This window comes from Dermacentor albipictus, unplaced genomic scaffold, assembly GCF_038994185.2.
Source record: "Dermacentor albipictus isolate Rhodes 1998 colony unplaced genomic scaffold, USDA_Dalb.pri_finalv2 scaffold_16, whole genome shotgun sequence".
NCBI lineage: Eukaryota > Metazoa > Arthropoda > Arachnida > Ixodida > Ixodidae > Dermacentor > Dermacentor albipictus.
In genome coordinates, this window is record NW_027225570.1 from 12599093 (window position 1) to 12617732 (window position 18640).

Here is an 18640-nt window from a genome sequence, read left to right on the forward strand (position 1 = left end):
TTAAATTGCTAAAGCTTTACCAAAGCAGTTGTGTGTCAAGCAAGAAAAAAAATTGTACAAGTGGTCTCCTACTAGTTTCAAAATTTGCATCGCATTTCATCCAATCCACATAGCCTCTTGGCGGCTAAGGCAAAATGGATGGACTTGAGCATTCCTGCACCGATAGCAGGGAGTCTAAACTGCTTCGAAGTTAATTCTTTCATTGCTGAGTGGCTACAAGTCACTTCAATCAAAAATTTGCCACCTAATTACATGTATTTACCTCGATCTTTCTGTCAGCTTCCAGCCTGCTTGGCATCATCACGAAGGCTGCCAACTCCCTAGTGGACGTAGTCAGGACACGGTGGTGGCAGGACGCAGTGGCAGGAGCCGCCAAAGGCTTCGAACTCCCTAGTGAACATAGTGAGGACACGGTGGTCGTAGGATGCAGGGGCGGGAACCACCAGAGTGTACCTGCAGCAAATTTGCACAAACGCTCTTAGTCCTACCATGTCACAGTTTACAAGAAAAATTCAGCTGTCTGTGTAACATGGATACCAATACAAATAAATGTAAACAGTTAGGTCCTACAACACAACTAGAACATCGACAAAGAAGAAATGGTACTTATGTTTATGAAAATCCAAGCAATGAAAAAAAAATGTGCATCCGATTTGTGCGTGGAAGCTCAATGGTAACCTGAGCACATACCATCAAGTAATTTGCTAGTCAACTGGAAGCCTCTTAAAATGTCATTGTACATTTTTTACATGCAGTATGTTAAGCTGCATTAAAACAAGTTCAATATCTCTGAATATAAGTAAATCACGAAGCAATTCAATTAATGAATTCCAGTGGTCATTAATGCAACAAAGTGCAAGCTCTGAATGAAGCTGGCCAAACTGGGTAGTGACAAATAACAATGTGGTTCTCTACATCTTGTTTTTCTGGCTTTCGCTGTAGCATTAAAATACACAAGAAATTTCACATTCCTGACATTTAACCCTGCAAATTTGTATTCCATAATGCATAATACTTCAGCAAGAGCACTAATGCTGTCTTTTAATCGTAAATAGTGATAGAACAAGAAATTTTACTGGAGCCAATGTTTGGCAAGAAAACTTATCTCCTTTTCTTTGTCGAAACATCGGCTCCAGCGATGCTCCTTGTTGTACGGCTCTTATCATTTCAAGTCTCTGTCTTCCTGTGAACCTCTGTACATTCATTGTTGTATCAATTAAATTGTAATAACTGAGAATTAGTAAATGTAGCTGATGAAGAATTTGTGCTTGTTGGTAGATAATGACAGAGTAACTGCGCAACATAGAGATACGGACAAAGGAGGCTTATGTGTGTCGTCTCTTACAGCCATGTTTCTCTCTTTTGGACGATTACTCTATCTAGATGTAAAAGTATTACCCTTTGCACAATAATGCTGCAATGAAAAAGGCCAGGAAAGTGGACACAAAAATTAAAACAAATAGCATCATATGCTAATGAGATATGCAAAAGTGCCTGCTACTATCTGTCTCACCCATAACGTGCTGGATAAGATGGCGTCTTCTTCTGGATGTTGCCATTTCTTGAATACCTAAAATAAAGTACATTTCAAAATTACAAAGATACACAGAACAACAGCAGTAGCAGAGGAGATAATGCATTGTTTAGTAAAAGAAAGTAAACTAATCTCTGATACACCGCAGACGAAATTTCCTTTATTAAATTAGTAGAAAAATACACTACACCTCATTTCATTCAATGATGTGAGCGTTTCCTGGTATAAGAAAAAGAGGTATTTCTGCATGAAAACAGTAAAATAATCATAGCATTCTACTTTTACAAAATACGCTACAGTGACAAAGCCAACTACGGCTGTATATACTTAAAATTGTTATATGGACCTTACAATAACCAAGACAGTATAAACTTGGGTTCATGTGCAGCTCACCGGGAGATACAACTTTGCAATCAACTCATTTCTGCTTGCCAAATATCTGCACTAACATAAGACTACAAATAAAAAGACCCTCTTTTTCATAAAACACCGGACTCAAAATAGAAAACCCAGTAGGAATAGCACAAATTCTTTACACAACACAGCCAGGTTTTGTGCGCCTAGTACGATTTACTACATAAAGGTTGCAGCAAATTCATGCTTTTAAATCTTTACAACCGTGAAAATAAAGATGACATAAAAAATAATAGCATTATACATCGGCTTATACTGTAAGCTAATGTGTTTCTGACTTGACGCCAAATGCACATTTAATTTGTTCTGTTTCAGCGCTTTTAAAGGGTTGTGTCTGTTCGCTTGTGCATGCAGCCGCCTTACTGCTACGAAAATATCTGTGCTGCCACATCGCCTGACACTGCCATACAGCGTGGTAGCGTTTTTATTATTCGCGGTAATATACCTAAAGCGCTAGTAAATCTTCAGAATAGACTACTGTTTTTTCGACAACCTGTCTTCGCCAGCGAAAGTCACACTGGTCACACTACACTTCAAGTTACGCAGTACTTGGTATTCTACGGATTTTTCGATGTGACAGGCCACTCGTCATTGGAGTCGTTAAGAACGGTGTTTATCTATGGCAGTACAGCTTTGCTATAATTTCAGATGCTCTCCTGAGGCTTCCGTCTGCGACTAGTATTTTCGCATACATACGCCCACGCATGCTTAAGAAACGTCTGTGAACTGCCAAGAGAAACGTGGCGCAAAATGTAGCCATGCCGGATGGGCCGATCACGCGCAGTTTGTAAACTCGGAAGAAAAGCTGATGTGCTTACCTGAGAGGTTAAGAGAAATATGGCACAGGTCACTCTCCGCTGGTAGTCTTTCGTATGCATCTGGTCGTCTCTGCGTTGCGATCTCCCATACAACAAGGAAAATGCAGTGCAAAACGCAACACTTCCGGCGCTGCACTTGCTCAATGTCGGCAAAGACGAAATCGGCGACACGCCGCTGCTGGCGGCAGTCGTCCTCGTCGCAATCACACAGCACGGACAGAAGTTCCCACCGTAACTTGCCGCAACGCCTGGTTGCAGTCGCCCCTAACTCAGCGCTTTCAGAACCACTCCATAGAATAAAGAACCACCACTCGACGACAACGTACTCGCGCGAGATGCAACACAACTGAAAGATGGCGTCATACTATTGACGGCTTCGGCTTTGGGTCATTTGAATCCGCACAACTAGTTTCGGTTTTCTTTCCTTGCGTTGAAACAAAAACTGTTTTGCTCACTGATAATTTTACGTCACGTAAGTAATACTCACGAATGAAACAGCCGTGAATTTAACACGCGTCTTGAAATACCAGCTACGTTCACTTCGCAGAAGCAAAATTTGCTCGTCCGAGTGCGGTTACGTTTGAAATATCTATCGTTGGGCTGTCGGAGCGTCCTCGAACTGGGAAGACGCGGCGTAATAGTTCTTAATTTGCTTAGCTATAACAGTGCGGCTGCCCTTGATCTCTGTCGAGTGCGGTTTGCTCTGATGTAAGGTATAACTACAAAGCCACCGACGTCACTGAATAATCTAGTCCACCTGAAGCTGCCGGAACTCCGGTATTTTCTCCACAATTTCTTGCGACTGCGTTCGGCTGTCACCAAATGCGAGCGTAGTGTTTGAGGGACATTTAGCAACACATTTTCCCGAAATATCGTTCACCGCTGTATCACGACGTGGAGAAGCAGCGTTGTTGGTCCTCAGTAAAATTTTCTGTTTATTGCGAATTTGGCGATAGCAGTTATATGGGCACAACCGTCGAAATATATCTGTCGGTTTTACCGCGAGCTTACGTGTAAAGCCAAGTGCGATAAGATCCCATCCCGCGCCGTTGACTGTTGCCGTTAAAGGAAGTGTTCGAGGCTGAGCCCGGCTGGATGGGCGCCCCAAGTCAAGTATCTAAGGAGGTCACGTGATAAAACGCGCGCAAGCCGGGAGAGGGAGGCGCTAGTTTAGCGCGCTTTTCTTCCTTTAGCCGTTGCTCTAGCCCGGTCTTGCGCCACCCTCGCTCTGTTTTGGAGATAATTTCCGATGGATGCAAAGCTGGGAGTGGGGGGGGGGGGGAGGTGGTAAGGATGTGCTCAGATAGCGCAAATTTTCGGAGACGCTTTGAAGGAAGAGGCAGCAGAAGCGTTCGGTCCGCTCTGCTCGCGCCCTTCATCACGCCAACGCTGTGACAGCGAGTGTTCGCCGTCATTGAGTGAGATCTGTTGATGTTTGCACGTGCGCGCGTGACCCAGTGCTTGCTAATTTCAGGAGTAAGTGAATGTTTACTGCAGTTTATTCAGCCGAAGAAACTAAGAACCTTGGTTCGTGCAATAGTTCGTGCAGTGGTTCATGCAGCATTGGGGTGAAACTGCTGTGTTATTGTTTTTATATTTCTGGGGGGTTCCAAAGGAGTGTTGCGTACACTAATATTTGTTTCTGACCGCGGAACGCAACGCACTGTGGTGGCCCAGTGGCTTTGGTGTTGCGCTGCTGAGCTCGAGGCGACGGGTCCAACCACAACCGCGGCAGTCACATTCCAACGGGGTCAGAATGCGAAAATGCGTGGATACTGTGGATTCCGAACACGTTAAATAACCCGAGCTGCTGAAAATAAATCTGCAGCTTTCCATTACCGTGCGCCTCATGACAAGATCTTGATTTTTGAACTTAAATCTTCAAAATTTAATTTTAAGTCGCGAAATTACACTTACAATCGACACTGTTGAGGGCGCCTACTGAACTTGTTATCTCGTTGCTGTGCTCTATTTAGTAGCCAATACTTTTTTTTAGATTTACTTATGGTCAGAATCCAGTTTGGCAAATCCAGGTCTTCCTTAGCATAGGAAACCAGCTATCCCTTAAGCGTGCGAGGTATCAACAAACATGGTGAAGGGAAATCAATATATAGAGTTCGAAGTAATTGCAGAACATGACAAGGATGAAAGAATGATACACCGCATTACAACCAGGACAGGAACCCGAGGGCCTGCCTAAAACAGAAGAGTTTATCTGGTATTTCTTCTCCTGCATTAAAATCTTTCTCTCGCCAGAGTAATCTCAAATATCAGAGGAATGGCGATTTTCCACGACGACTCTTCGCGTGCTATTGAGAGTCAAACGACCCATGCGCAAATGTTGACTCTTGTTTTCTGACTCTACTCGCGTAAAAGTGGGTCTTCGGAAGAAAAAAGAGAGTCAAGTTGCCGTGAATCACTTTTTACTCTCTTTTTTCTTAGAGTGTGGCTGCCTGTTCTCTTAGAAGCAAAACGGTCTGTTCTTTGCTTAGCGTGCCTGAGTGACACGTCGCGATGCTCGGGGCCAGCCTCCTAAAGTTGAAGCAGAAGATTACGCTACGTTTTGTTCTCTATTGCCTCAAGAGTAGAACGGGACATTCTACTCTCTCTCTGAAGGGGAGAGTGAAAAGCACATTTCACTGTCTCGTTCGTGACGGAGCGAACAATGCATTTCACTCCACTCGACATCGGCCGCTTCACTCCTGCGATACCCTCTCTAGTTTTTAGAGTCTATAAAGAACTTGTATTGTTACCGAGTATCTCAACTAGATGCTAATGCACCTTTACATTAGATGTTCAATCGACCGCGGTAGTTCTAAATTCGACGGTGTGATTGTCTCCCAAGTGATATAATCCGCCGAAAAGAGGGAGTGTGTGAAGCAGATCCTGCAGTGCCCCATGGTAGCGTTATAGAAAATATACAAATTGAATATAGCATGCCAGATATTTGAAGACTTTCTCTTTTAAAGCATTTTTCACGCGACTCCTTTTCAGAAGTTGCACGCCAATATTTCTTGCATTTTTCAGCGCTTTCGCTTAGTCCGCAGTTTGGCAAGGAGCGGCGCGTTCTCCCCGGCGTTGGATGCAATGACTGTCGGCGCAGCTGAACGGATACGCGGCCCACGTGCCCTATCTTGCATGTACTCTGCGGCGGGTGCAAAGCTGGAGCAAGTTGAGGTGGCTGGTGGCTTCATGCCCGCCGTCTTCTCGCGCACCTGGTGCTGGAGAAGGTCGCGTAGTCAATTTTTGCGAATGCGTTGAGCAAGAGGCAATGTAAGCGTTCGCACGCCTATGCCTGCATTTTTTTCCTCACGCCAGTGTTAACAGCAAGTGTTCGCGGTGATCGAGTGATATCTGCTTTTTTGCCTGTACGAAGGTGACAAAATTGTCGTTATTTGAACCGTAAGCGAATGTTTCCCGCAATTGTATGGCCGATAAAACTGCAAACTTTGCTTCTTGTAGTTGTCTAGTACTTTGTTATTGCTGTTGATGCTCAACCTGTAGGCCAACACTGGCGTTTTCGTGTATTTAAAATTTTGTTTCTTTCATTTATGAATAAATTTCTGCTGCATTTCATCTAAAGATGTATTTGGTTGTGCACTTCAGACGACACTGTAGCCCCGAAAGTTTAGTTCCTCTAAGTGAACGTGGTATACTGCCTTTCTGATCGCGCGGCAGGACTCAACGAAGTAACAGTACACTTATAAACAAAGGCGCTATCAAAAAACATTGTTGTACTGCACTGCGCTAATGTCATTTCACGAGTGCTATTACTTAGGATGCATCGAGTATTACCTTCAAGGATCTTTCTACAGATCTGCTGAAACGATGTGCCGTTTCAGGTACGAGAATGTGGCGCGGTATAAATGCAGCTCACGAACTGAAGAAAGAAAACACTTCTAACTGGTCTGTTGCTGAACTAGCACTGATATCCTCTCAAATCGACTTAACATGATGATGCACTCTGACGAATTTGCCAACCTCAAAGAAACAAGATGTCAGTGATAATATTTTACTCTGTGTTTTGCACACTCCTTGATTTCGATTACAATATCAGGTTAATTAAAGAGGCGTTAATAACAATACTACCAATGCTTGGCGTAGCGAATGCAAATTACATATCACAACTCATGTTAATCATTGTACAAATGACGTTGACGTGAGAACACTGAATTTTTGATGAGATATGTATACGGATAAATAAAGAAACATGGTAAAACTCAATTTTTCCAGTTACAGGTCATCTAAACATGAGACAAGAGACGAGAGTGCCCGACTGGTGACCGCCAGGAGGTTTAGCGTCAGTCACAATTTGTGGTTAGCTAATTCCGGCAGAAACCACACCAAGATGAATGTCAACATTATTGCGATTAGCATTCGAACATTGCAGCGAAACATCTTTGTGAAGGCACCTATATTTAGAAATGGCAGTGGTTATGCTGGCATTTCTATTGCTTCAGATATGTGCTACATACACTGCATCCGTGATCAGCTCACTTTGCAATTATTTTGAGCTTGCTTGCCAGGATCGCCCATGACCATGACTGTATAACAATGACTTTATGATGACAACACTCTGATGATGATGGCGTCGTCATACTGAAAGTGGTATGACGACGATGGCACAATGATGATGAAATGACGATCCTCTAATGATGATGATGGCGTGACAACAGTATCAGGATAAATGGATGGCGATCTACTGCATGAAGGCAATGACGAGACGACGTCTGCGTCATGACAACTGCATCACTACGGTGGTGTGATGAGGACGGTACGACAACAATCCGATGAGGACAGTGGAGCGACTTCTATAGAATGACCACGATGGTACGACTACGACGATGCATCGCGAAAATGCATCATGAGTGTATGTGGACGTGATCAGGACGATGGCATGACAACGGTAGCATATTCACGCAGCAAAATAGATGTGTATGCAATAGAATGATGAACAGGGAAGGTCGATAAAATTACAAAGGTGGTGCGACGACAACGGCATGACGACAGTGGGATGAGGCTTCTGAAATGATGGCCATGGTAAGACGACAGCGTGATGATGACGACGATGGGAAGACGATGGCTGCATGATGGTCGTTTGATGACAAATTTGGAATAAGAACTATGGAATGACCGCGAGGGAATCACTACGACGGTATGGCGACGACGCAATGACGATGATGACCTTACAATGATGTGAAGACCGTGGGGTGACGCCTACAACGACGTCACAACTGTATGGGGGTGATGGCGGGATGACGGTATGACAAGAATAGGACGGCAAGCTGGACTGACGATGTTGCAGCAACTAATGCATCACGACTACTGTACGAAGAGCATGGCGTTATGATGAGGCGTGAAGAAACAGGAAAGACAATAATGCCCGACCAAGATGGCACTCTGACCACGAGTACATTCCTTGTGACTCAAGATAGGAGACAACGCGGACCACGGCGTCAGCGCAAGAGCTTGACGAAATCTGCATAAGGAGAGCCGGATGAGAAAGGGGGAATGACAACTATGTTACGATCGCTACCAGGAGCACATACTTCGTGGCACAAGCTAACTTTGGCCACCGGGTAGGCGAGAAGGTGTGGCGACGATGGCATGAAGAGAGTCGTATGACGAAGCTGGAATGGCGACGATGCAAAGACCATGATGGCATCACGACCATTAATGGACCATTAAGGGGGTTAATAGTCCAAGTTGGCAGGGAACTTCGATCACTGGGCTTTAACGTGAGAGGGTAGTTACTCTCAAAATGCGAGAAATTTTTTAAGAATGCTGATCGCACTAAAAGTTCAAATGAAACATTGTTTTCTATTTATAAACGCATGTGCAGGGAATTGTCAATTACAAATTATATGTATTGCAAACTTCATCAACCTAAAACGACTAAAACCACACCAATCAATGCCCACAGGGTAGGTTTCATTCGGAGGATTGTGACAGAATGTTGATGACTTGGATCTCACATGAATGAAAGAGGTATAACTCATCACAAAAGCTTCCATTTTAAAAATAGAGAAACACAAAAAACACAGCAGTTGGATAGCTTTGTATGAAAAGCGAAAAAAAATTAACTGTTTGACACCCTCACAAGGCCGACATGAAAACATCTGGAAGTGCGAACATTTCACAGGGCAGGTTAGAGAAACGACCTATAAGTAATTACGACGGCATGAACGCGCCTTTAAAGCAGCAATTATTGGTGCCATAATGGCCCGGCACACGATTGCCAGTGCCCTCATACCTACTCTACAGATTACGTCACTGGAACAGCAGGGTTCCTACAAAAATTGAAAGAGGACACTCCGGTGCGGGGACCGAATACCAGATACGAAATTTCGTTCTTGCGGCGTCGTTTGTGCCAAATTGTTACACGAGATGTCAATATAGCCATACTTTGTTGACGCATGAAAGCAATAGGTTTCTGCGCATGTGTGAAACCAGTGCATTTTTAGAATAAGTTTTTGTGAAAGTATAAAACAAGCAATTTAAGCAGCCGCAAAGCCATTATCCGCGAGAAAGACGATGGTTCACCAAGTACATCGTTCCCGTTAGATATGAGCAATCATACTTGCAGATCACTTCGAGGCTACCAGTAGAGTTCCTTCAAATAACTTTGGAAACCGTGGCTTTTCTAATCAACCTTACTCAACCGCGGTGGATTCCTGACTGTAATTTTGGCTTGAAAACAGCTCGTAGTATGAACGCCGTTAAATTTCAAGAAAGCCAGAACCTTGTCAAGTAACTGAGCACCAGGCTGAGAGATATCTCTCCTTGGAAATACCGTTGGGTTTCCGATAGCACCAAAATCAAACCCAATGCATCCGGCGTACAAGATGGATGTTTTGCCACACGCCGATGACTACGGTTTTGTTGGATCATTTCAAAGTTCACACTTCTCACAAACCTGCATGATAAATTGGGCAAATATGAGGAGTCAGTTGCAAGCCAGGTTGGTATGTCCCCTTTTATGGGGCAGTCTGGGTGGACGTTGTGGGATGTAAAAGTCTGCAACATAAACCCCAGAGAGCAAAAATGCAGTGCTAACGAGCCTGTCCAGTTGAAAGAATGAAGTGTCTCAGCCGAAGCATGCGCTACGGCTTGCATTTCTAATTTTACTATATTGAGAATTATTTTCCAACGAGAACTGAAAGTGAGAAATCAGAGTCTATTTTGCCAACAACATTTAGTTCTATGGCGGTGGTGGATCTCAGCTCTATTGCTAGCATACAGAATTTCAGAAGCTTTCTTTGTGAGGGTATAATCGTGAGCCTTAGTACACCGTCGCGGCTGACAGGCGATCGCGTTTCACCTCACAGTCCCCGTGCCGTCACCTTGCGGATTGGGCTGTGGAACGCCAAATGAGCTCACACAAAGGGCCAATTAAAGAAAAGGCTCAATTTGTCCTTTCTTTAAGGAAAATGTCGATTATAGGAGCGCAACTATACACCAAATATTTCTTCTTAGAATCCATGGCAACTTGGCGGTGACAATGATGTACTAATAACGTCATAAATGCCATAATACCTTTATTTGGTTCTTATTCGTTCAGAATATTTGTTTGGCTTACTATTTTTTCACATACGCTATGCTATTACAGCGAAGCTGTTCACCCGATGAACCTGTATGAATGAGCCGAACGGGTGATCTCGTAGGGGCCGTTTCTGGGATGGCGAACGTGCATAAAGTGAACAAAAAAAAGATAACCAACGGTAGGTCGTCGCAAAAGAAAGGACGCATGATTTTACTGCGCGCCGCACCGGCGCAGTGGGGAGGGGGGGGGGTGGTAGGGGGCAATTCGCGCTGGCCACTGTTGCTGCCGGCTGCGTCTGCTGTCGTCTGCCCTCAATGACACGGTGCGGTAGTTGTGGCGGGAAAAAACGGGGATGCGCGCCGCGGTAGCCGCCGCGGTGTGTTAGCATCGGACCATGCATTCCAGAAGTATACCGTTGCAGCAGTTGCAACTTCAACAAAATTCGCAAACATGGGCAGACTACGCATTGTGCTCGCGGCCGGAGAACAAGCCGAGTACGAGGAGAGACGTCGGCAGCAGAGGCGCGACTACAGCCAACAACAACGTGCCCGTGCGAACGCAGAGAATGCGGCCAGTGACTTTGCCTCCGAAGAACGTCAGCGAGAGCAGATGCGAGAGCCTAATCATCGGCGTCGAGCGCAAGCTACCGATGAAGATCGCGCAACGGAGGCCGGTCGTAAGCGTCAAGCTAGATTTTTCGAGTCTGCGTACGAGTGGCAGAAGCAGCTGCGCTGGCTTATCCTCCAACAAATGAATGGTCCGGCTCGAAGTTTTATTGATGTTGAGGAAACTTCGAGACCATTTAGTGAACGCTCAAGATGCAGAACTTTTCCACATTCAGCACTATTCCTTCAGATAAATATAGTAAAATCTATCTTCCTAATATAATAAAATTATTCAACAGCGGGAACATATGCGAGCAATAGTATGAAGTGCGCATTTACACAGGTCAAACAGCACACTAATCGTTTGAAAGCCCCGTAAGTATAAGAGTAGCGCATTTACTGCCTGCACTTTCTCCCAATCTCGGGCCAAAGACTTTAGGCAGCTTTCCGGAATTTATCGGCATGGGTTAACAAATTTCCCTATTGCAAAAACCAGCGTCTCCCAGCGTCTTCCAGCGTGAAACCAGCGCGCTTTTTGGCGCTGGGTCGCACTGGGTACGCTGGCACTCGCTGGGACTCACTGGGACACCAGTGAGAACGCTGGATAAGAGCTGGGTCACACTGGAAGAGACGCTGGTTCCACTGCCATGACGCTGGGACGCACTGGTTTGTGCTGTACAGGCGCTGGTTCTCGCTGCAGTGCGCTGGTTCGCACTGGAAACTGCGCTGGTTGTGTTTGTGCCGCGCTGGTTCCATACGCATGGACGAGCGCTGCTGAATATTTAATACTTAATTTATACAATTTATCGCTTAATACTAGTCTCTTGTCCCAAATAACGCTATATCTTGGGGTTATAAAACCCTATTTCGTGTCCCAGCTTGGAATAATGGTGCGTGAGCTGCCCATGTTTATTCATGCGCACTTGAAACTGCAGAATCACTTTCGCTTTTTTTATTTTCCCCTTGGACTTGGCGGATAGCTAAATTCTTGAACGAAACCACGTAAACGCACAGGACGCCGCGTTTTTAAGTAGTTCGCACGTAACGTATGACTGGGAATTGTCGCAGTGTTGTGGAGTGGACATGAAATGCAGAAGTCGTTCAGACGCGCGACGGACCCCGAGTTCGAAGCTTATCGCTGAATGATATTATCGCACCGATAACAAAGCTGAAGTGATTCGTGCGCTTCCACTTTCCCTATTGTACTGAAAAAAGTTTTGAGGCTAAAATACGCACTTCTTAGCTTTCGCTAGCTACCCGCGCCGAGATCGGTCCCCACCGAAGCTTAGGCCTAGCGTATCAGCCGAGTCCGTCCTCACGCTATCGGCGCGTCTAGGCTCAGGTATCAAGAAATATAACAAGGATAAATCACTCTATATTTAAGCTTTCGCATCGGTGTTCTTAAATAAACAATTTTTTCATGTGTACAGTGTCAGCACAAGAAGCGATGACCGCTGATGTGACGCGTCATAAACACAGGTATATGCGCTATCGCCGAAGGCTCCCAGCACTAGCCTGCGCTTCTCTGACGAAGATATATGACTAGACAGGCGTGTTGACTGAAAGGCATCACTGAACTAAGGAAACGTTGCACATTCTTTGCGTGAAGAACAAGAAACGGCTATCGAAATCGGCAGAAACAGCCCATACACCGTCACGGGTCGGCGGTTCATTTAGGACTTTTTTCGAAGTTAAAATAGCAATCGCAAGTGAAAATCGATGTTCTGGCACTTCCAAGCATACTGCTGAATACGGACAGCAACCTTTTCTTTCTGGTACAGGCGTGAGTTTTAGTTGCTGGGCGATAGCGCATCAACCATGCCTGTACAAGACGTACGTAGCTTTGCGAAACAAACTGCTTCTCGGCTTTGACATGGTAAATTACGCTCGTGTTTCCGTCTGCTGGCGTGGCGTAGTGGTAAGATGTCGGGCTTCGGATCTGTAGGTCGGACGTTCGAATCCTGGTCGTAGCGATTTTATTTTTGGCGTTTTTTTTTCGTTTTTTTTATTGCACTAAAACGCTCCCTGTTGCTTTCTATATTCAAAAATATATATACGGCGTCCAGGCATCGCATATTTAACGCGCTAGAGCTGTTTTTCGCGCGAGTAGCCAGTGCCTCCCAGCACGCTGCGCGATCCCAGCGCCCCAGCATCCAGCGCGCTGCACTGGGCCCATAATCAGGCGCACTGGGTCCCAGTGGCACTGGGTTTTGCAATAGGGTTGTTCGCTGATAATTGCGCGGTGCTATAGCCCCAGCATTTGCATAGAACGTGGTCTGTTTTAATGAAGCGATTATGGGACCATGGACAATTATATGTCCGTTGGAGCAACATGACTTAATTTTTATTGCGATTGCAATTATATGGACACTCTAAGCGCATTCTTACCGTCGTCATGGGCGTCGCCGTCGCCGTGAGGTTCCGTATAAAGTTCAAGGAATGATAACACCATCGTCGCGCGGCCTACGCTGTATGTGCGAGGAAAAGCGTGCGAGCGGAGCCGACGATCGGGGCTCAATCTCGCCCGCCAGGAGCAAGTGCGCCATCTTCCGTCGCACGCGTAGGCGCCGAGCATCGCAAGGCACCGGGGTGAGAGGATGGTAGGGGGGCGGCGTTCTACTAAGGCTGCAAGTGTTCATGTGGCGGGTGCGCGCGGTCGCACGGCCGTATCTTGAGAGCGATCTGCGTCGGGGGCATGAGTATAGGTGCGGCGGCGGCTCGTAGGTTTGTGCGTGCTTTATTTTCTCACTGCTCACTTTGCATTGAAGCGATAGACAGTGCGAACGTCACTTCGCTAGCCACTGCTGCCGCGTTTCCTGACGCCTGCGTTTGGACAGCGAGTTTCCGCTGTCATCGACTGAGATGTGTTCATGTTTGCTTGTGCGTGCGAGAGACCATGCTTATTCATGTAGTTAGTATGCCTATGTTTTCAAGTTTATATGGCAGATAAAACTACTATCCTTACTTCGTATAGCAGTCCACTATTTTGCTTTCGTAATCGGTGCTTCGCCTTTCGGGCGAAACTGTGACATTTATGAGCGTTGTGTTGAAGGCGCCTCGGAGGACTGGATTCAGTCGTTCTAAGACGCTTCCTCAGCACCGCCATTATCTACATATTGACACGCAATGAACGCGCGTTTGGTGAACATATCTTTTTTTTTTGTTTCCGCATCTACCACATGGTCCGCATCTTCTTCCCGCGTCACATGACAATGTCCTGCCTTTCCAAGAGCTCACAGTTTCGTTTCCTATTCCGGAATGCGAAGCCAATGTCGTCTAGCAGTATGCGTCCAGTCCTTTCACTCACACCTGGTATCTGCATATCAGGGTCAGTTGACAGATTCTTGCCGAATTTCGCTGATGTGGGCAGCTCGTCACGCATGAAATATCGACACACCTTGTGTTTGAAGGCATCAAGCGGGAAGTTATCATACAAGCTGCATTCTTGTCCTTCCACTTTTCTCGGTGCTTCTTCCCTGCTTGAAGTCCAGTCTTCTCCCCTTTCAAGATAGCGGTGTACCTCGAAGCTCCCCTGCTTTTAATCGTACTCACCGAACGCACAGTTATACAGGTCAGCCGGCTCAATCTTTTGTGCACGGTAACGGTTGTGAGCTCGGGATGGGCGCCCATGGTTGCAGCATAAACCTTGCCTACCAGTTGCTCCGTCTGCTTAGACAGCCATTAGTTAGTGTAGTTCGTCACAAGCTTCTGCGGCGAGTCGACGTAAGAGCCAGAAAGCGATGAACGCTCACCTGAAGACCGAGACGCTATTTTGCCTTTAAGGCGCTCGTAAAAGGTGAGTCATTCTCGCATGGATAAATGCATGAAATGACAAAATACAAAGTAAAAAACATATAAATATACGTTTGTTGTTTGCCGCGTCTTCTTCGAAATAGCTTCCTGTAGAAAATGAAGCAATCTTTTTTTTTTCTTTGTAATGCAGGAAATACCGATGCCCTCAGGGGACTACATTCTTTAGCAGTAGCACTCGCGTAATTTTTGCAACATAGCCTTCCCTGCTTTGCTAAGAAATTTCTCCTCGCCTCGTTTCGAAGCGGAAGCCAATACACAAGCCGACAAGGCTCCAAGACCGGTTCCCAAATGCATTCATACCATTAGGTATGCCTTTGTAGGACTCCAGTTTCGACAACAGCATGGGTACAAGGTTTCCATTGCTTTTTATGAATGCAGTACTCTAAACTGCGGATATATATGTGTTTTTAGAGGCTGAATGACTGTATTTCGTATGTAGCAGCGAACCTTATTTTAAAGCCTTGATAACATTCTGTCGCAGTCGGGTCTACGCACGAATATCACTGCTCTATTTTAACCGTTCCACGCGTTTGCATTCTTAACCTCAGTTTAGCGTAGACATGCTCGGAAAAGGTACTGGCTCTTTCAGCACTCTAAATCATCATACGCTTGTTACAAGGGTGCCCCTAGTAACATCGCTAACCACGGTTGTTAGTTCGGTTACACACACACACACAAAGAGATAGAGAAAATGGTGCATAGAAAGGCGGGGAGGTTGAACCGAGGCAGTTCCGGTTGGCTACCCTGCACGGGGGGAAGGGCGAAGGGGGATAAAAAGAGAAAGAGAGCGGAAGCGGGAGATAGAAAGAAATAGGGACGATCACGACCAAAGCGCGTACACTACACAGAGATAGGGGGTGGCGTTCGTACAGTCAATTGATTATAAGAGCTAATGCAGCTTTGAATAAACTCTACACATGGTCATTTGACAACCGTTTGACTATTATTGCGCAAAAACCTAAGGCCGTGTTATTTCGCGCTAAGAACACGCAAATTACTCTAGAGGAAGATTTGCCAATGAACAACTCTAAAATTGAACTTGTACACTCGGTAAAATTGCTAGGTGTATTTTTTAACATACTATGACGTGGCAGAGACATATAGATTTTCTTGCTAGTAAGCTTTTACACATCACGGGAATATTTTATTCCTTGAACTGTCTTCTTCGTTATTAAGTGCTTGTTCTATAATTCTCTTTTTCTCAGCCATTTAAATTATTGTTGTTCTGTCTGGGCTACCACTTCTGACACAAATATGAACGGGCTGTACATACTGCAAAAGAAGGCTCTTCGCGCTATTTGCAATAAACTATACGATTTCCCTTCAGCTTATTTATTTCATAAACTTGACACACCGAAAGTACAGGCCCTTTTAAATTATCGTTTAGTGCTTGCGTAGAAAAATGAACAGAAAAAGAACATAAACTACATTACTTTTATGCCTAACGTTAAACTACACGAAACTCCATGCAGCACAAGAATGCCAGAGTACTGGCACGTACCAAGACCGCGCACAAACTATGGATCACAAATGCTATGCTCTAGGCTACCTCGGTCATTAAACGATCTTATTGTTAACAAAATTGATATTGCAACTTGTTCTACTCCTGATATTCCTGATTTTTTTCTCTCATATGTGAGTTGTACTAGGCCTATTTGCTTTTGAAGTGCAGTGAGATTTTGTTTTTGCTTGCTTGCTCACATCTTGCTTTTGTTGTATTTTGTTCCTCGCCTGATTTGCGATGCGTTTGCATGATATGTTGTAGTGCTTGAATATGTAAGTACTTGGGAAAACTGTATTTCCGCTCTGCTGCTCCCTTATTTTTTTGTATTAAGGGTATTTGGGGCTGGTCAAGCTGCTACGAGCAGCCTCTTTCCCCACTTAACCCCCGCAAAGCTGTGTTTAGTTTCTATGGAAATAAAACATACATACATACATACATACATACATACATACATACATACATACATACATACATACATACATACATACATACATACATACATACATACATACATACATGTATGCATGCATGCATGCATACATACATACATACATACATACATACATACATACATACATACATACATACATACATACATACATACATACATACATACATACATACATACATACATACATACATACATACATACATACATACATACGTACATACGTACATACATACATACATACGTACATACATACATACATACATACATACATACATACATACGTACGTACATACATACATACATACATACATACATACATACATACATAACGTGGATTTTCTGTGGGAGCACTGACCTCAAGCTTTCAGCTCTGCTAGTGGACGATTGTCCAGGTGGTCTATTACTCTGCACAGCACTTGTTTCTGAACACTATATCACGGGCAGACACCGATAGTATGTGCGAGCGTCTCATCGATGTTGCATGTCGCGCGCGTGGGGCTGTTGGCCGTTCCAAGAAGGCGAAACAATGGTTAACCGGCTAACCAGGGGCAATGCGACCATGGTTGCCGTTAACTTTGATTAGGGCAGTTACAAGGCAGGCAAATCGGTGGTTAGTATGCTAACCGCACTTGACGCCAAACCAATCTTGGCGGCCTCGGTTGAGCTCAGCCATCAGCTCGCTAACCAAGTTCTCAGATGGCGGATCTATCGTCGTCGGAGTGCAGCACGGGCTCCTGACAGTCTGCCTCCCAAAAGCGCGTCAGCCAGCCTGATCCGACAAAGACTGGGCTGATAAGAATATGGGAGGACAATGTGCCCGCAGGACGCTAGAACATCCGGACTGCCCACCTGTACGCCTTGCAAACTGACAGTAATGGCTATTTATCCTCGTCTACCACAAGATGTACTCAAGCTAAACCGACCCAACACCTCAAAGAACACAGACATTACTGCGATAATTTCAAGTATTCACTTTTTCTGAGTGCAGTGTTGGAAGCATTTTCTCCAATCAACGTGAGGACAACCGCACGTCCACCAAATATTTCCTCTATGTAGTACCAAAAAACATGCGCTCGCCAAGAATAAAGTAAAAGTAAAGAACCGACGTTTCGGGCCCCGTACGAGTGCCTTGATCACAGCGAAGATGTAAGCATGGGCGCACGGCTATTTATGGGTCTGGTGGCGCAGTATTCGGGTGTATATTTCGGGAAGATTACCTCGCGTCCTGTTTATTGTGTGTCTAGCGATTGGATGTAAAATAATTCTAAAAGCAAACGAGCAGATAAGTGTTTTTGTTTTTTTGCTATGATGGCTGCCGAGTCCCAGTCAAAGATGCGTCCGGTTAGTTTGTGGGAGCAGGGTCATTTTTTTGCTGATCCCTTCAGGCTTACTAGTTATAATAGCCACCAAAATGTGGCGTCTCCGTGTCCCTTGCCCAAATCGCAAAAGAAAAACACTTATCTACCCGTTTGCTTTTACAATCATTTTACATCCAATCACGAAACACACGATAAAAAGGACGAGGGGTAATCTTCCTGGGATATACACCCGAACACTGCGCCACCTCACCCATAAATTACCGCGCGCCCATGCTTACATCTTCATTGTGATCAAAGGACACGTACGGGGCCCGAAACGTCGGTTCTTTATTTTGATATTATTTTTAACGAGTGCACGTTTTTTGGCACCATTATGTTCCTCGCCAGACGAGTTTTCGACAAACACTTGACTACCTCTATGTGCTATCTGATTAGATTTGCTCTTCTTGAAATGATTCATTATAAAATAATGTAAACGGTTATTTCCTTTCCTATTTTACGGTGACCTTACCCGTGTCACAAGTGCCGTTCAGCTTTATTTTTTATAGAATAAGAGTTTGTTTTTGTTCTTTATCTTACTGCGTTTCCACTATTCCCGCCCCGTCTTCGTGCTCGTGGCATGCCTCGTAGTGCCAGAGC

The 18640-nt window shown here is 45.0% G+C and overlaps 1 long non-coding RNA gene across 1 annotated transcript; it reads right to left on the bottom strand.

Annotated features, from left to right (window-relative positions):
• Positions 1–274: 274 nt before the first annotated feature.
• On the bottom strand, positions 275–2819 carry LOC135921754 (uncharacterized). Its single transcript, XR_010570607.2, has 3 exons — positions 2767–2819; positions 1514–1570; positions 275–453 (listed from the first exon to the last, which is right to left on the bottom strand). It is a non-coding gene; the product is annotated as an uncharacterized lncRNA (long non-coding RNA).
• Positions 2820–18640: the final 15821 nt, after the last annotated feature.